The sequence below is a fragment of the Palaemon carinicauda genome, chromosome 3 (genome assembly GCF_036898095.1).
Source record: "Palaemon carinicauda isolate YSFRI2023 chromosome 3, ASM3689809v2, whole genome shotgun sequence".
NCBI lineage: Eukaryota > Metazoa > Arthropoda > Malacostraca > Decapoda > Palaemonidae > Palaemon > Palaemon carinicauda.
This window is the reverse complement of record NC_090727.1, coordinates 33042855-33062951: the sequence shown is the minus strand read 5'-3', so window position 1 is coordinate 33062951 and position 20097 is coordinate 33042855. Positions and strand designations below refer to the sequence as shown.

At 36.1% G+C, this 20097-nt stretch overlaps 1 long non-coding RNA gene across 1 annotated transcript in view; it reads left to right on the top strand.

Moving 5' to 3' along the window:
- The window catches only part of LOC137637035 (uncharacterized), a 12678-nt gene extending 810 nt beyond the window's left edge, over window positions 1–11868 (top strand). Inside the window, exons 2-3 of the long non-coding RNA XR_011043358.1 lie at window positions 5573–5707; window positions 11542–11868. This is a non-coding gene — a long non-coding RNA (uncharacterized lncRNA). The remainder of the gene's footprint in view (window positions 1–5572; window positions 5708–11541) is intronic.
- Window positions 11869–20097: the final 8229 nt, after the last annotated feature.

Sequence of the window (20097 nt, the reverse complement as noted above, 5' to 3'; positions counted from 1 at the left end):
AAGAAATGGCCGAGTGCTGGCTACTTTCACATTTTCCTCAATGACTAATGGGGCCTGAAGCCCAATAACTTCCCACATCGATCAACTGAAATATGAGCGCCACTTAATCTTCCAAGTGCATTGTTTACTTTTGAGAGAATGATTGTTATTTACTGCGTTGCTTGTACTTAATTTTGACAGCTTTGTTTTTTTTTTTTTTTTGTATGACGTAATCACTAGTTGAACTTTTTAACCACTTAAGAGCGTCCAAATATTTATGCATAAGTCCAGGATGGTGTTTTACAAAAGCATTTTTTTCCCCATCCGGGTTCAGTTAAATCATGATTATCGTCGAAAGACGTATTTAACGGAATTCAGTCTATTTCTAAATTTCATGTAATTTAATTTATTTCGGTCATTGAGTGTTATAAGCGGAGTTTACACGGTCAAACGGCTCACCGAACCCGGCTGTCAAGGGACAGTAACATTGTCCTATCGGGCAGGACCCAAACCCCCTCTCCACCCAAGCTAAGACCAAGGAGGGCCTGGCAATGGCTGTTGATGACTCAGCAGATAGAGTCATAGGCTACCCCCTCCTCCCAATCCTTAGCTCACAAGGATAGTGATATTGCAGCGACCAAAGAATCTAACGAGTTTGAGCGGGATTCGAACCCCAGTCTGACGTTCACCAGACAGGGATGTTACCACCTGGGCCACCACAACCCTAACACTTGTCTGTTTAACCACGTTTGACAAACCGTTCGACAGTGTAAACCTGCCTTAAAACTGTCTCCATTCAATAAATTACTATTGTTGCTCATGTGAACGTACAAATTATCACCGTAATAATAGTCCCCATGATAGATGTGCACAGCTCCTCATTGTACGCTTGCCAGGATAGAGGAGCAGTGAGATAGTGTTTATTTGCGAGTCTCCGTTCAGTAAATTGCTATTGTTGCTCATGTGAACGTACAAATTATTACCGTAATAATAGTCCCCATGATAGATGTGCACAGCACCTCATTGTACGCTTGGCAGGATAGAGGAGCAGTGAGATGATGTTTATTTGCGAGTCTCCGTTCAGTAAATTACTATTGTTGCTCATGTGAACGTACAAATTATCACCATAATAATAGCCCACATGATAGTTGTGCACAGCTCATTCATGTACGCTTGCCAGGATAGAGGAGCAGTGAGATGATGTTTATTTGCGAGGCTCCGTTCAGTAAGTTACTATTGTTGCTCATGTGAACGTACAAATTATCACCGTAATAATTGCCCACATGATAGCTGCACCCAGCTCCTCATTGTACGCTTGCCAGGATAGAGGAGCAGTGAGATAATGTTTATTTGCTAGTCGACGTTCAGTAAATTGCTATTGTTGCTCATGTGAACGTACAAATTATCAATGTAATAATAGTCCACATGATAGATGTGCACAGCTCATCCATGTATGGTTGGCAGGATAGAGGAGCAGTGAGATAGTGTTTATTTGCGAGTCTCCATTCAGTAAATTACTATTGTTGCTCATGTGAACATGCAAATTATCACCTTAATAATAGCCCACATGATAGATGTGCACAGCTCCTCTATGTACGCTTACCAGGATAGAGCAGTGAGATGATGTTTATTTGCTAGTCTCCAATTAGTAAATTACTATTGTTGCTCATGTGAATGTACAAATTATCACCGTAATAATAGCCCACATGATAGATGTGCACAGCTCCTTATTGTACGCTTGGCAGGATAGAGGAGCAGTGAGATGAGGTTTGTTTGCTAGTCCCCGTTCAGTAAATTACTATTGTTGCTCATGTGAACGTACAGACTATCACCATAATAATAGCCCGCATGATAGCTGTGCACAGCTCATCCATGTACACTTGCCAGAATAGAGGAGCAGTGAGTCTTTTATTTGCGCGTCTCTGCTCAGTAAATTACTATTGTTGCTCATGTGAACGTACAAATTATCACCGTAATAATTGCCCACATGATAGATGTGCACAGCTCATCCATGTATGGTTGGCAGGATAGAGGAGCAGTGAGATGATGTTTATTTGCGAGTCTCCGTTCTGTAAATTACTATTGTTGCTCATGTGACGTATAAATTATCACCATAATAATAGCCCACATGATAGTTGTGCACAGCTCATACATGTATGCTTGGCAGGATAGAGGAGTAGTGAGATGATGTCTATTTGCTAGTCCCCGTTCAGTAAATTACTATTGTTGCTCATGTGACGTATAAATTATCACCGTAATAATAGCCCACATGATAGCTGTGCACAGCTCATCCATGTACGGTTGCCAGGATAGAAGAGCAGTGAGATGGTGTTTATTTGCGAGGCTCCATTCAGTAAATTACTATTTTTGCTCATGTGAACGTGCAAATTATCACCGTAATAGCCCACATGATAGTTGTGCACAGCTCATCCATGTACGCTTGCCAGGATAGAGGAGCAGTGAGATGATGTTTATTTGCGAGGCTCCATTCAGTAAATTACTATTTTTGCTCATGTGAACGTACAAATTATCACCGTAATAATAGCCCACATGATAGTTGTGCACAGCTCATCCATGTACGCTTGCCAGGATAGAGGAGCAGTGAGATGATGTTTATTTGCGAGGCTCCATTCAGTAAATTACTATTTTTGCTCATGTGAACGTGCAAATTATCACCGTAATAATAGCCCACATGATAGTTGTGCACAGCTCATCCATGTACGCTTGCCAGGATAGAGGAGCAGTGAGATGATGTTTATTTGCGAGGCTCCATTCAGTAAATTACTATTTTTGCTCATGTGAACGTACAAATTATCACCGTAATAATATCCCACATGATAGATGTGCACAGCTCATCCATGTACGGTTGCCAGGATAGAGGAGCAGTGAGACGATGTTTATTTGCGAGGTTCCGTTAAGTAAATTGCTATTGTTGCTCATGTGAACGTACAAATTATCACCGTAATAATAGCCCACATGATAGTTGTGCACAGCTCATATATGTACGGTTGCCAGGATAGGGGAGCAGTGAGACGATGTTTATTTGCGAGGCTCCGTTAAGTAAATTACTATTGTTGCTCATATGAACGTACAAATTATCACTGTAATAATAGCCCACATGATAGATGTGCACAGTTCATCCATGTACTGTTGTCAGGATAGAGGAGCAGTGAGATGATGTTTATTTGCGAGGCTCCGTTCAGTAAATTACTATTGTTGCTCATGTGAACGTACAAATTATCACCGTAATAATAGCCCACATGATAGATGTGCACAGCTCATCCATGTACGGTTGCCAGGATAGAGGAGCAGTGAGACGATGTTTATTTGCGAGGCTCCATTCAGTAAATTACTATTTTTGCTCATGTGAACGTACAAATTATCACCGTAATAATAGCCCACATGATAGATGTGCACAGCTCCTTATTGTACGCTTGCCAGGATAGAGGAGCAGTGAGTTTTTTATATGCGAGTCTCTGCTCAGTAAATTGCTATTGTTGCGCATGTGAACGTACAAATTATCACCGTAATAATAGCCCACAGGATAGTTGTGTACAGCTCATCCATGTACATTTGCCAGGGTAGAGGAGCAGTGAGATGATATTTATTTGCGAGGCTCCGTTCAGTAAATTACTATTGTTGCTCATGTGAACGTACAAATTATCACCGTAATAATAGCCCACATGATAGATGTGCACAGCTAGTCCATGTACGGATGCCAGGATATAGGAGCAGTGAGACGATGTTTATTTGCGAGGCTCCGTTCAGTAAATTAGTATTGTTGCTCATGTGAACGTACAAATTATCACCGTAATAATTGCCCACATGATAGTTGTGTACAGCTCCTTATTGTACGGTTGCCAGGATAGAGGAGCAGTGAGTTTTTTATTTGCGAGTCTCTGCTCAGTAAATTAGTATTGTTGCTCATGTGAACGTACAAATTATCACCGTAATAATAGCCCACATGATAGATGTGCACAGCTCCTTATTGTACGCTTGGCAGGATAGAGGAGCAGTGAGATAGAGTTTATTTGCCAGTCTCCGTCAGTAAATTACTATTGTTGCTTACATGAACATGGAAATTATCACCGTAATAATAGCCCACATGATGGCAGTTCGCAGCTCCTCCTCGTACGCTTGCCAGGATAGAGGAGCAGTGAGATAATGTTTATTTGCGAGGAAAGTGAGCCATGGATGAGCTAAACCATCTGAGAGACGTAATATAAATCATAGGCAATTATGATACTTCAATAGTGACTCACAGACGCATGGACTGCATATCCATGCACCGCTTGTAAGATCAGAGGAACAGTGAGATAATGTTTATTTGCGAGTGAAGCGAGCCACATCAGAGTAAAAACCATTTGTTGGACATGATGTGAATCATAAATAATTATGCTTTCATTTCACTCCTATCAAGAACTGTATATTTTTCCAACTGGTTATTTTGTGTTTACTATGCATTTCTGACCATTACTATTGCTGCAAATCACTCATTTATGTGGTTTTCCTGCCCAAAACTGGTTCCCACCTTGGGTACCCCATAATTGTGGTTATATGGCGGGTGTTGCCGGAAAACTTGAACGGGTGGTGAGCCCCAATATTCATGGTCAGAAAAGGATAAAACACAGGATAACGTTTAAGAAAAATACATGGTTCATGTATCTGACTAGAAATCAAAGTGTATAATTACCCATTTATCATATGATACTCTCCTATGAGAAATAGGTAAAGAAATATCTTTTTCTTTTTTATACTCAAACTATGATGGTGGTCAAATATTATTAATGGCATACTACATATTTTTTTTCGTATAGGAATTCTGGTATTTTGGGTGATTGTGCGCGCCTACATGTCCGAGGATGGTTTATTTTACAGGTACTTTGTTTAGTGTATTAGATCCTTGAAAAAAAAAAAAAAAAAGCAGAATAGGCATGACCTCTTTTAGGCAGGCCTAAACCATCTAGTAAGGCTCAAGTATGTATCTCAACTCCCAGATTATAGAGGGCCAAGTTGGTAACTTTGGATTTTAGAGTAGGGTTGAGCATATATGTTATATTGTGCTAATCAGGAAAGGGAGACGTCCATGAATTAAGCCATAATCTCTAAATCAAAGCTCATTACTCATAATGTAATATTGCAAAAAAGTCTACAATATATGTGATTACACAGAGAACAATAGCGACGTCTTGGGTCCCAGATCCTGACCTAGCTACTCTGAACTCCTCTCCCACCTGGAGAGATCTAAGAAAATGCAAATTGAATAAAGTTAGGTGGGTGCCTCCTGACATGATCTTCTGTAATCTAGCCTACAGCATTATATATTGTAATCAAAATCATGGCCCAGCCGTAAGGCACCCATTTTAAAGCATTACTACACAATGCTGCCCATTATATAAAACAAAAATGCGGCTGCTTCATATGTTTAAACCAGATTTACTTACTTTCTCTACCTTACCACATATCTAGATAACAGGTTTCAATCGCCAAGGGGAGCTTTCTGCATTTTTGGAATGACGTATTAATAAGCTGGTTATTTTAACCAATTTTGTTTCTTCATGAACCATCATACTAATAATTGTTTATTTCCCAGCACAAGAATTTTGAACGTTTCCATCATTTCCTGCTTCAAGCCTCCAAACCGTACCTTCACCCATCATTGAGAGGGGATTCCAAGTGCTCCCACCATCCATAGAGGACATTCGGCCTTCGACCTCAAAAACATAAGGTAAGGAAGACCGCAAATAATGCCTACTTATGGTACTTTAATAGTAACTCGCATGGATTTTATGTGCAGTACATCCATGTTACATTTACTAGAACAGAGGAGCAGTGAGATTGTTGATTTGGGAGCAAAGCAAGTCTTGGTGGAGCAGAGACCATTTGAGGATGATATAAATTATAGATAATTAGGACACAATAGTAACTCTAAAAATTAGCATGCACAGCTCATCCATGTACTGCTTACCAGAACAAGAGCAGTGAGATAATGTTTATTTGTGATCTGAGAAATCCACAGCAGTGCAAAAACCATTTCAAGGACGTGATGTGAATCATAGTTAATACTGATAATCTAGTTTCACGCCACATATACAAATCATATGTATTGCCAACCGGTTATCTTGTATTTATTATACATTTCTGGACATTACTATTGCTGCAAATCACTGGTTTTTTCGGGATTTCTCTAGATATCACGGCTTCCCATTGGGATGGGGTTAAGAAAAATCATGAACAGGTGTTTTGCCCCAATATTCATGTTCAGATAAATGGATGGTTTTACAATGCTGGAGCTTCTCACTGGGTTGGGACTCTTAAGACTACATGTTTTAGTCATCAAGGGTGGTTTGGTCCCGACCAGTGTGGGGAGCTTTTGTAAGTAGTACTCGGCCAAGAGTACATACTGTTTATAGTCAGGATCAGCCCAAAGAGCAACGCTGTAAAGAAAGTCCCCAGCAAGGCTGAGGACTCAGTCAATTAACAATTTGTATTTATACTCTGCCTTTTTATATATTTTTAGCATGAGGGTAAAGGATAGACAAGCGTTTATGTATTTTTTTAATTAATGAAGGGATCAAGGATAGGTGGTGATGACATTGGCCCAAAACCCCAGTCCAACTGGAACCAAAAGAAAGAAGCAGTTGGGAACTGACTCCTGTACCCATTGGTACCTACAGGAGGAGGTAAAAGTTTAAAGTAGTGAGATCCAGTAAGTAGTAGAGACTGGGTGAGGAGTAGGAGAAGTTAGACAAAAGTCCCAGGTGGAGCTTAAGGGTAAGACAAAGGTTAAGAGATCAAGCTTTAGCCAAGGGAGAGGGCTCAAACAGAAAAGGATATAGATGAAATGAGGAGGAGGAGGAGAAGTTGGGCCTCCCCAAAAGAGGGTCAGGTGCATGGACGAGGGATAGGCAGTCGTGCAGTGAACCTCTGTATCTTCCAGTACCTGCAAGCAAAGGTAAAAGTTTATATCATTGAGAGTGAGTGGGAGGGATTGGGTGAGAAGCATGAGTGGTAAGGGTTGATAGTGGTAGGAAACGGGTGAGAAGTAGAAGTGGGAGGAGTTGATAGTGGTAGGAAACAAAAGTCCCAGGTGAAGCTTAAGTGTGAGGCAGAGGATAGGGATTTGATCTTTAGCCAAGTGGGAGAGGGCTAAAGAGAAAGAGTAGGTGAATTGAGGAAGACAAAACATGGCCTATCCGAAAGGGCTTGGGCAGGTGGGTGAGTTAGGGATGTGGGTCATTGTGTTGTTAGTGGGTAGCTGACTATAAAAGGATGGCATGTGCCATGCTTTCTATGCAACATGTAGAGCGTGGCTGTGTAAGGAGAAAAAAGTGGTATGTGGTGTGGGGGAAGGATGGGTAATTAAGGCGACAGTGAACTTACGGTAGAAGGGGAATATTGTGAGTGGATTTCAGGTAAAGATGGGTGGAGGTCCCCGTCAAGCAGGTGTAGATCGTTCATATGCAGGGCAAGGATAGGAGGAAGGGTGCTGTTTGAGAGGATGGGAGATAGTCTTACCGTGGTGGCTGTTTAGGGTGACTTGTCTGTAATGGAGAGAGGAGAGATGAGCTATGTGCCTGATGGCGGAAATTATAAAGATATTTTCATTTGTGGTGATCCTTTTTATGCTGCAATAGTTCCCGGATGTTGTTTTACAAGAGCCATTTTTTTCCCATCTGCTTGTTTTAGCATGGAATTCAATATAGTTCAAAATTTAGTTTGTCATTTATTTTGCTCATTGATTGTGTTTAGAACTCACACAATTCAGTATATAACTATTTGTTGCTCACGTGAAAGTAAAAAATATCTCCCAGTACATAGCTATTGGTGCTCATGTGAAAGTAAAAACATTCCCCAGTATATAGCTATTGTTGCTCATGTGAAAGTAAAAAAATCTCCCCCAGTACATAGATATTGGTGCTCATGTGAAAGTAAAAACATTCCCCAGTATATAGCTATTGTTGCTCATGTGAAAGTAAAAACATTTCCCAGTATATATCTTTTGTTGCTCATGTGAAAGTGAAAAATGTTCCCCAGTACATAGCTATTGTTGCTCATGTGAAAGTAAAAAATGTCCCACAGTATATAGCTATTGGTGCTCATGTGAACGTAAAAACATTCCCCAGTATATAGCTATTGGTGCTCATGTGAAAGTAAAAACATTCCCCAGTATATAGCTTTTGTTGCTCATGTGAAAGTAAAAAATGTCCCCCAGTACATAGCTATTGGTGCTCATGTGAAAGTAAAAACATTCCCCAGTATATAGCTTTTGTTGCTCATGTGAAAGTAAAGAATATCCCCCAGTAGGCTACATAGCTATTAGTCACCCATGTGAAAGTAAAAAATATCCCTGAAATAATGACGCATGATTAACATGCTCAACTCATCCATGTACGACTTACAAGGATCGAGAGCAGTGAGATAAAGTTTATTTGCGAGCGAAGATATCCATGGCAGAGCAAAGATGATGTTCTACAAGAGCCAACTCCCCCCCACCCCACCCCTTCCGCTGGTTTAGTATCGGGAGTAGCCGTGTACTTTCACGGAGGCAAGTTAGGTCCCCACGCGTTGGATCCCTACGAGCTAGGTCTCCAATCGCTGAAAGTCCAAGTTAAAGAGAAATTTTAGGTTTTGAAGAGAAAACAAAAAAGTTTCAGTCTCCCAGACCTGTTAACAATCGAGTACACTTTTGCAATAAGAAGAAAAAACTATAGTTTGTTGCATAAGTTATTTTCAAGAATATGCATTTTTCATTTGGTATTTCAACCCCCTCTAAAAATTGAGTTTGGTTGTAATATAAATGTAATAGCTACTTTAAGTAAGTTATTATTTACTTAGTTTAGTTGCATGGCCAGGCAACATCAGACTTCATTAGATGATTTATATTACTGATGGGATTATATAGAAATAGATATACTTCCAATGACATATATAATATTACTGATGGGATTATATAAAAATAGATATACTTCCAATACAGGAAAAGACTGCGTCATGGACTCATAATCTTATGATGATATTTCTATTAACTCGTGGGGTTGTAGGATAGCTGGTTCTACCTAACTCACTGTTTTTAAGAAATTATTAAATAAAGTATATAACCTAAAGCTTAGATTCATACAAAGGGAACACTAAAATCTAGAAGCTTGCAATTGTGATAGCCATGCCGACTCTTGCGAAAGATTCGGCGATATAAACACACTGTAATAGTAAAAAAATAAACTTGTTAATTGATGTAAAATATAATTTGTAACTCGATTAGGCAATAATATGTTGGTCAGGGGGCAAAGGCAGGATTATATAACTACCTCCGCCAACGAAGTTGGAATGCTGTTATGTTTTTGCCCCTAGTTTTTGTTTGTTTGTGTTTTTGAGAACAGCTTTCTGGCCCCAATTTTATTCGTAGAGTAATGCAACTTGCAGGGATTAACCGTTATGTAATAAATTGGAAATTATAAAATTTTTCGAAAGTTAGGGTCAAAGGTCACGGTCAAGTAAAATGCCCAAGTAATGAAACTTGCAGGGATTAACTGTCATGTAAAAAGTTGGAAATTATTAATTTTTTCGAAAGTTAGGGTCAAAGGTCACGGTCAAGTAAAATGCCCAAGTAATGAAACTTGCAGGGATTAGCTGTTATGTAAAAAGTTGGAAATTATTAAAATTTTCGAAGGTCAAGGTCACGGCCAAGCAAATTGCAATTCACGTAAGCAGCCAGTAAGTTAAAAACAATAACATCGAATAAGCTCATCAGTGAACTAGTGGAGACATGGTTAGTGAGTCAAAGAGGATGTGATATGGTTTTCCATAGTGTAAGTCAAGGTAATTAAGATGTGTGGGGAGAATAAGCTGGTTCATTGATCTGTGAAGGGCCGAGAGAGGGTTGTGAACTCAAAGGCAGTGTGAAAGCAACTGAGTTAATTTATTATAGAACACACTCCTTTATATACAAAACCTCAAGGCAACAGGAAATTACATGTTCGAGAAACAGACAATGTTACATAGGAGAAACGCAGACATGTTTGTTCTGGTTCTTTTTAGTGCGAGGGAAGAGCAAAGATACAAGCATAATATATACAAAATGAATTATGTACGATCGCGTGACACACGGTTGGTACAGATCGAATGTTAACCTGTAAATCCACTTGGAAAATAAATTAGTAATGGTAGGATACCTGGAGTTAGTTTATGGAGGATCCATACACTATGTAATTTTGTATGCCATTTCAGTTATGAGAACGGTACATTTCCTTCATAAATTTAGCACGTTGCATGTCGTTTTATTATTATTATTATTATTATTATTATTACTTGCTAAGCTACAACCCTCGTTGGAAAAGCAAGATGCTATAAGCCCAGGGGCCCCAACAGGGAAAATAGCCCAGTGAGGAAAGGAAACACGGAAAAAATAAATATTTTAAAGGGAAAATAGCCCAGTGAGGAAAGGAAACACGGAAAAATAAAATATTTTAAGAACAGTAACATCAAAATAAATATTTCCTATATAAACTATAAAAACTTAACAAAAGAAGAAGAAGAGAAATTAGATAGAATAGTGTGCCCGAGTGTACCCTCAAGCAAGAGAACTCTAACCCCAGACAGTGGAAGACCATGGTACAGAGACTATGGCACTATGGTTTTAGGAGAGGTAAAACAACACAGTTGATTTTCACAGCTCAATACTCTTGTACGCTCAAGTAATATTCTACTCCTGTAAACTATTTTTGCTTAGAATTTTTACACCTACATACATACATATACCAAGGCACTTCCACCAATTTTGGGGGGTAGCCGACATCAACAATGAAACAAAACAAAAAAGGGGACCTCTACTCTACGTTCCTCCAGCCTAACAAGGGACTCAACCGAGTTCAGCTGGCACCGCTAGGGTGCCACAGCCCAACCTCCCACATTATCCATCACAGATGAAGCCTCACAATGCTTCATTTTGTATAAATGTTTTTATGAGAATTGTACGATTTTGAACAGGTATCCTCTGTGGTGTAAGGTAGGATGTTTTATTCAGGGATTTGTGGTTTCTTGAGCATCTCTTGAAGAAAATTGAAGGATTAGGAGAGAGGAAAACCAAAGGTCAATCATTCGATTATTGTAGTGAAGTATTTCCTTGTTAGGAATTATAAAGTAATACTTTTCCACTTTACAACATATACTTTTGGTTGTTATTTGCTATTGTGAATTTAATGGATATGCTTACTTTGTCATATTTTATATTTATTCATCATCATCATCATCATCTCTACCTACGCCTATTGACGTAAAGGGCCTCGGTTAGATTTCGCCAGTCGTCTCTATCTAGAGCTTTTAAATCAATACTTCTCTATTCATGATCTCTGACTTCACGCTGCATAGTCACCAGCCATGTAGGCCTGGGTCTTCCAACTCGTCTACATTACATAAGAATATTTTATATTCTTTATAGTTTATCATCCAAAATATTTTACTAAAAGTATAATTTTGATATTTATGTCCACAGTAAAATATTTGACTACTGTATTTGAATAAGACATATATCTGTACAATTAACCTATTTCATTTATTTTTCAGATTAGAATCATCAAAACAAAAGGAAATTGTAGCCTCCTGCTCAAAACAGAAAATTAAACTGCCGTATGGGAGACATTCCTAATGACATCAAGATGAAGATGTGCAGAATATATTCTGGGATTTACTACAGAAAAAAAAATCCAGAAAGTTTCCAAAAAAGACAAAATTTTAATTTCAAAAAGTTTACGAGAAAGACAATTGAACAGGAATACCGAATCGTCTCATCTGAAGTGGCCACACTATCTTCAAACCTTTCTGGAGTATTGAAAACCCTCATGAGAAATATTATTATAATACTTCAAATATCTTGAAATGTTCAATTGAAAAGATTTTAGGGGGTTGTGTATGACAATGGTTACTCCATTTATATTATTATTATTATTATTATTATTATTATTATTATTAAGCTACAACCCTAGTTGGAAAAGCAGAATGCTATAAGACCAGAAATCACTGACAGAATATAAAGAAAATCTTTAAAATTACTGTACAGCAAATAAGTAATTCATAATAACGATATTACCAGATTACTTAAAATTCATCAAAGAGTTTATTTCTGGAAGCCGTGAATTTAATTATCAAAGCCATTAACTTTTACTTAGTTTAGTTAGCAAGTATTTCATTAGCTCCTAATATTTACAAATTCTACCTATAAAGCTATTTCTAGTTAGTTTAGAATTATTTGCATCTTACCCTTAATAAATACAAGTGATGCTATTTTTTTTCTAGTAAATTTTAAACGGTCAAAATTTAACTTGAATATTAGGTCCAGTTCTATATTTATGAAGGTTGAATTTCTAATTAAAATTCAGATTGCAATTTCTAAATTATTATTTGATATTAAACATGCACAGTCATTTGCTTAGTTGCTTGCAAAGTAGTTGGTGAATACGAATGTACCGAATGTTAATTGATTCCTATTATCACTTTAAAATAGTTATTATAGGCAATGTTATTTGGATTGATTTTTTATGTATTATTGTAAATATTTTTGGAAAAGGAGGAAATCTAACATTAACAACCAATTAACAAAGACTATTGTAAAGAGGAAGGACTTCTCCCTTAGAAATTTGCTGCTTATGTTTTCAATTTTTATTAACTTTTGTTAAATCAAATGTTAATTTCCTCTGGACCTCTTAACAACAAGGTCATATAATTTTTGTTGTGTAAAGTACTGCAAACAAGTTATATAAATGTGTTACTGTCGGGAAATGTATATTAATCATCTTTTTAGTAAATGATTCAAATACATTCGACAAATTGTATATTAAAGAACATTAATTGCATGTGGATATAACGTTCAGCTATTTATTTCAACTATGAATATGATTTCATTTTGTCTATGTACACCATTTCATCTCTCCTTTACGAAACTCTCATCTAATTATTATAAACTGTCACTGAATTTTTTTTTACACAATGTCGAATATATACTAGGTCTATGGTCTTTTATAAGGTGTAAGCAGATATATTAGTAGCTATGGGAGAAAAATAGTCGTCTTCTTCCTCACCGATATCCCTACAGTAAGGGGTCGGTTGCCTTATATGTACCTTTTCTGAAGCCTTCAATCAAAGGCATCCTCTTCCACCAAACACCTTCTCTCCATATCATCCTTCACCTTATCTCGCCGTCTAATTCTCTGCTTCCTTCTCGATCCTCTCCCCCTAGCAGGTTCCTCGTAAGCCCTCCTCGCCAACACTAAGGTTTGTGTCCTTGTTTTTTTTTTTTTTGTGCATCATCTCTACCATCCTAACCAACTTCTCCAGGACTTTACTGTTCCTCAAGCACCAAAACATCGCTTCTCTTGGTATTCTATCGTAAGCCTTCTCTAGATCTACAAAAGTACAGAAAATGTTCTGGTTTCCCTCTAGTCTCTTTTCTCCTATCTACCTTACTATAAAGATGAGATCCACAGTCCCTCTCCCTCTCATGAATTCATACTGTTGTTTACCAATCTTTACAATCTCTTTCAATCTCTCAACTAGTACCCTCTCAAAAACTTTAAAATCATGCTATGTTATTTTAATTCTGCAGTTACCACAATCCATGACATCACATCTCTGCTTAGATGTAAATATCATTAGACTCTCCTTCCAGTCTTTAGGCATTATTTCCTCTTCCCATAATGCTCTTAATAAATCTAGCATCCATTCTTCCCCCTCTGAAGCTAGTATCTTGACCATTTCAATTTGAAACTGGTGCTTTACCATTTTTCACTTCTAGCTTTACTAATGCATTCATTATTATTATTTATTATTATTATTAATAGCCAAGCTACAACCTTTGTTTGAAAAGCAAGATGCTATAAGTCCAAGGGCTCCAACAGGGAAAATAGCCCAGTGAGGAAAGGAAATAAATTAACAATATAAGAAGTAATGAAAGATTAAAATAAAATATAGAAAAAAAAACGCTGGCTCTACAACCCTTTGTGCGTGCTCTCTCTCTCTCTCTCTCTCTCTCTCTCTCTCTCTCTCTCTCTCTCTCTCTCTCTCTCTCTCTCTCTCTCTCTCTATTTTCAGTATTCAGTAGTTCAAAATATTCTCTCCATCTCTTCTTAATGTCTTCATCCTTATGCAATATTTCCATTGCTATCCTTGACAGCTCCCAGTTACCCTAAATCCTATCTTTGATTTTTCCTTTAAAGTTTGAACTCTAACAAATATCCTTTTCTATTACCCTTATTCCAAGCCTTTTATCTAATTATACTACTGCTCTCCCAATAGCTATACCTACTTTCCTCCTGGAATCTTTTTCCTCTTCTCTGTACCGTTTCTCTGCACCCTATGTATGGCTTGCGTTCCAGTCCTTAAATACCTTCGATTTTCTTTTAACTGACTCTTGCACCTTTATGTTTCACCACCAATTTTCTCCTTTCCACACACCATTATCCTCTGGTTCTTTCCACTAATTCTTCTGTTTCCCCTATACATTTCTTTCATACCCACACATATATTTTCCACTTTGGTTAACCTGTCCACTCTCTAAGTTCAATATTTCCAAAAAATAGTTTGGCGCTCTAATTTATTACAGCTTGCCAGTGTTGTAACTTTTTTGTGGGTTATCATATTTTAGCAATCAACACGCGTATAAGTATTGGTATTATAAATATACTAGAGAGGTTAAAGAAAATACTTATTGATGATTTTGGCTTATATATTTCAAAACAATCTTACTTCCTTCTCCTTCAATAATGACAGATATGCTTAACTGAATAGTTCATTTAAGCCCCACTAGTAAAATTATTTTCCATTTTATATATATATATATATATATATATATATATATATATATATATATATATATATATATATATATATATATATATATATTCTCAGTTAAACAAAGGGGGGACCATGTATGCTCTGTAAAGATTAACTTTTTATTTATTAAATAGGTTTACATATTGTGCGAGCGTCTAATCTATTTATCTTGTATAACTTGAATCAAGAAAAGTCATGAATATAATAATTTTGATTATTTGTGAAGGGCCTTAGTTTATTTAAGGTCTTAAATAGTACTGCTAAATATTAGAAGGCTAATCTCTCTCTCTCTCTCTCTCCGGCGTCAATGACCCTAGATGTCAGGATACCTGAAAACTTTAAATCATTCATTCATTCATTCATTCTCTCTCTCTCTCTCTCTCTCTCTCTCTCTCTCTCTCTCTCTCTCTCTCTCTCTCTCTCTCTCTCTAAATTAAGGTTATATCCACAATGAGAAAAATATACCTGTTTATAAATATGTTTATAAATAAGTTTAAATTATTTTGAAAACTTTTTTTTGCCAAATTGGTTGCAAGCTCATTCTCAAAACTTCATACCTAATATGTATTAGTGATTTTTGTTAAATTAATAATTTCCCCAAAATATTGATATACTTATTCTGGTCACATATAACAATCCAAATGTCTGTTTGCAGTAGATGATCTTATTTAATTTTCTTCAATCTAGTGAATGGTAATTTATTAGGAAGATATTAAATGACAAAATTTCTATCAAAAAGGATAAAATCTCTTGTCTACTGGTTTTAAGCGTTGCAAATTCTCTTAAAAAGATGGAAGTAACTGTCTTGAGATCTAGTCTAGAATAATAGCCTGTATAGTTAATAATAGTTGTAGTCTAGAACATTTTTTTATATTAGGTTTATATTAAAATGTTTTAGGAAAAGAATAGTATTTTTGTTATGGTAATTTTAAGAGAAGGAAACCCTCAGTGAAGTTAGTTTTAAATCAACATTCACGAAATATTTCTTGCTAAAGTAGATGTTCTATTATTGGTTTTAATGTAAACTTTCAAGATTATTACTGAAGGGGTTAATCAGTATTGGGTCCTATGACTGGCCAGACAGTACTACCTTGGGTTCCTCATTTTGATTACGGCCTATTTCGTCCTTTCCTGCATGATTTAGGGCTGGATGTTACCGTATATAAAATATTGAAATTGCTATAAAGGCTTCTTGTGCTTATGATTAATGTTTAGGAGTAGGTATATCCAAGGAAAGGGTCTAGATATTTCTCAGACAGATCAGTAGAACTTCTAAAGTTCAAACTCACAGCAAATGTTTTATGTTGAACAGGCTTGCATAATTCCTTTTATAACTTATAAATTAAATAAGTTTAAGTTTTTTATTTTAATTTTCAGTACTTCTTAAATCGTTTATTTCCTTATTTCCTTTCCTCGCCGGGCTATTTTTCCTTGTTGGAGCCCTTGGGCTTATAGCATCTTGTTTTTCCTACTAGGGTTATAGCTTAGCTAGTAATAATAATAATAATAATAATAATAATATCTGGTTCTTGATACGTAGATTAAACTTGAAGGGGTTTAGGAATTGCATCTAATGGAATGCTTAGGAGGGAAGAAAAATAATCAGGTCGTGATCAGTTTAGGACAGTTGGAGGAATAATTACTTTTGGGGGAAGCTCAAAGAAAAACAAAGGTTTCCAACGTAACATTTTGTAGTATCTTTCAAAAATAGTACTTTTAGTTCACTCACACATTTAGAGGGTATGTATATTTTGGAAATTTCAGTTGGCATAGAAATGTAGATTGTATCCTTTAAACTATCAAAAGTGGTTTTATAGGTAGAATAGCTTTGCAAGTCTAACATATAACTTCATATAAATAAGACAAGATCCTAAAATGGTAATTGGGCAGATATCAAAAGCTTAAAACCAGCTGTTTTTTATTATAAAAAAACTGTTTTGTTATTTATGATTTTATTAGATACAAATATTAATCATTAAAACTTGAGATGGGAGATGATTGTATAATTCATAACTGTACATTGGTTAAAATTATTTCAAATTTTCTGTTGTAAATAATTGTTGCTACTCATTAATGTCAATTGCATAAGAAAAATTGGTATGGACGAAAATACTTGAAGGTTCAAGAGCTTGAGTCTTGAATGATAATTCATGGCAAAAAAGTGACATACCACTGCTAATAGTACAACTGCATATATTGAATAAGTAAAGTTAAATGGCCCATCATTTTGATGTCAGTGATATGGATAGTACTGACTACTTTAGTGATATCATAAGTTCATTACAGTTAAGAATTGGAAAGGGTTCATTCATGAGATTAACTACAAGATAGTTGAATAGCTAATTGGAATCAACTTCTTCATTCATAACAGAAATGATACGTATTAAGTTGAGCAATACTGGGGTTTATCAGTGGGGTTTAATTTTTAATATACCCCATAAAAAATATTAAAACCTAAGATTTTGTTAATTTCTAAAAACAGAGAGAGAAATTTAAGATCTAGTCTTGTACGACAGCGACTCTGAACAACCTTTATTCAGTAGACTATTTCCAAGAAAGTGTTTGATTAGCGCAAGTTCTCATTGGGACTACTGACTGGTGGCAAGTTCTCATTGGGACTACTGACAATGATGGCCAGACTTTGTCCCTGTGGAAGTCAAATGAGACATTTCTGGGAATAGTTTACTGAGCAAAAGTTTTTCAGAGTTGAGCTCTATCATATAAAGACTGGACTTTCCCATCTATTTCAATTCTGAAAATGAGCAAATCATAGGATTTAACATTGATTATGGGGGATATCAATAATTAAAACTCATTACTAAACCTGAAGATTGCTTAACTCAAGATATCTCATTTCTGTTATGAATGAAGAGGTTGATTTTAATTACTTATTCAACTATCTTACTGAATATCATGAATAAATCCTTTTCACCTCTTGATAATAATGAAACTAAAATATGACTCAACAGTCAGTAATGCACATATCACTGACGTCAAAATGCTGGACCATCTACCTATATTTATTAAATATATGTAGTTATAATATTAGCAGTGGTATGTCACCTTTTGCCATAAATTACCATTCAAGAATCAAGCTCTAGTACCTTCAAGTATTTTTGTCTATATCAATTTTTCTTGCGCAATTGACATTATTAAGTATACCATAAAAACATACTTAACTTCATTGAAATCAGATGTTTACCATATTCAAACATTGTAATTTCTTAGGAACTCAGAAATAAAATGCATATGAAAAGTATTACAATTTTTAATTGTTTACCCTGGTACATAAAGAAAATGGGATGAAAAATTAAACCAAAATGGTAATTAAACACGAAAAGAAAAAGGGAATAAAAAAAAAAATTAAAATTTAACGACTCAGAGTGTTCTCCTTAAACGGGCCCCCTTCCCCTTTAGCACCAGTAAATGCCCTATTCCCCATGAAAAATGGACCAAAAACCTCATGAAATAGTCCTTTCTCCTAACTAGTCACTTGCCCTTGTGGACTGTTATTGATCCCCCATATACAGAGTTTGTTCACCCCCAACTGGGGTATGAGAGCAGCAGTACCAATGTTTTATGATTGAATATATTCAGTCAAGATGGCCGAACTGTCTGGTATTTCATTTTGGACTCAAGTCCTCTTCTTAATCCAGCTGGTTGTCAAATAGGGTTTTACCTGACTAAAGTCATGATAAATACTGACCTTATGTCCATTAGGTAATATTGCTCAAAAGCCTCTTATTCAATGCTAAAGCGATTAAAATTTTAGGTACATAAGGATACCTAAATGAACTTGAAGCTTCCAATTAACACAATATGGATGAAGAAAAACTTAGAAATTCGTTAAAGACTTTTATTGTAGAAGATCGAATGCCAAACAGGACACAGGTTTTAGTGTAATCAGTTTATATAATGAAAATACAAACACTATGAAGTCAATGACATATGCATCAAATTCATGAAACCCCATTTTCTGAAAGCTTTAAACACTTTAGGTTCAAAGAAAACTTAACATTTGTCATGCATTAAGCTCACGATTCGACAAAGAAAGTCTCATAGGTGAGTCTTCCCTCATTCAACATGGCGTTCAGATCAATCAATGACAAAAGTCCCATTTTCTTTTCTGAACAACTGGTTAGTGCATTTGAAGCTCAGCATTTGAGGTTACATATTTCATGATTGAGTAAGTAAGCAGTGCATTATCCGATATAAAATTATTAATAAAAAAAAAAGGAAAAGGAAAGCCCACCAAGGCCATCCCCTGTCCCACCTAGTAACTAGTGATTTAATGCAAAGTTTTCTTCTGAGGAAGCAATGTTACTAGGCCCTTGAATGCTTTCCTTTTCCTTTTTTTTTTTTTCTTTTTATTAATAATTTTACAAACAATGACATCAGGATTGTAATTCAATGGCTTCAGGAATAGTTTGGAGCTCACATGAAGTTAAATAGTAAAACAATTATCACATTATTTCCATTATTATAAGACAGATTCCAGCGATTACAGTTACGTTAATTCTTTAAGGAAACATGAAATTATACACTTAGACAATTCTAAATTGGAAAACAAATAAAAAATCTAAAATAAAAGGGTCATTTTCAGGCCTTCTGTGCAATTTCAGAACGATCCATTACTACAGACACCTGAAGCTGTCTCAAAAGCAGACAAGATTCACAAATGCCAAGATGCCTCCTGGTCTCGCCCCATTCCATACACATGATTAAGTCAGGTAAAAGAGAAGAAGACGTGCAAGACTACTGCCCTGACCATCCTTGCTACTCCTCCCAGCAGACAGTCAGATCGGACCGAAGTACGCATTCGTCCTACACGTGGACACCCAAATCATTTTAGCTGTGTAATAAAGTTTTCAAATACAAACCCTACAAAAAGTATCGCTAGAGCGCGTTTATCTTGGAACACTTGATAAAGCTAACATGACTAATTGAATATTTACCTGCAATACCCAAAAAGTATACAATACTCCTAGAAATATCTTATACATCTATAGAATCAAATAAAGTCATCCCCACTATATACTATACTCAGTTCATACTATCTTCAGCATATAATTCCTCACTACAATATACTATTAACACATAAGCCCTTGATATATTATCATCACCAAATAATTACTTATAATACATCCCTCTTCTTATAATCTCTAATTATCCTCTGGTCATAATCCCTTGCTATACTATCAAGAGCATATATGCCCTGACTAAGATATCCTCAGCTAATAATCAAAGATGTTTCTTTACTATTTATCATGTATTTTGCGATGGTCCTGTGTAACT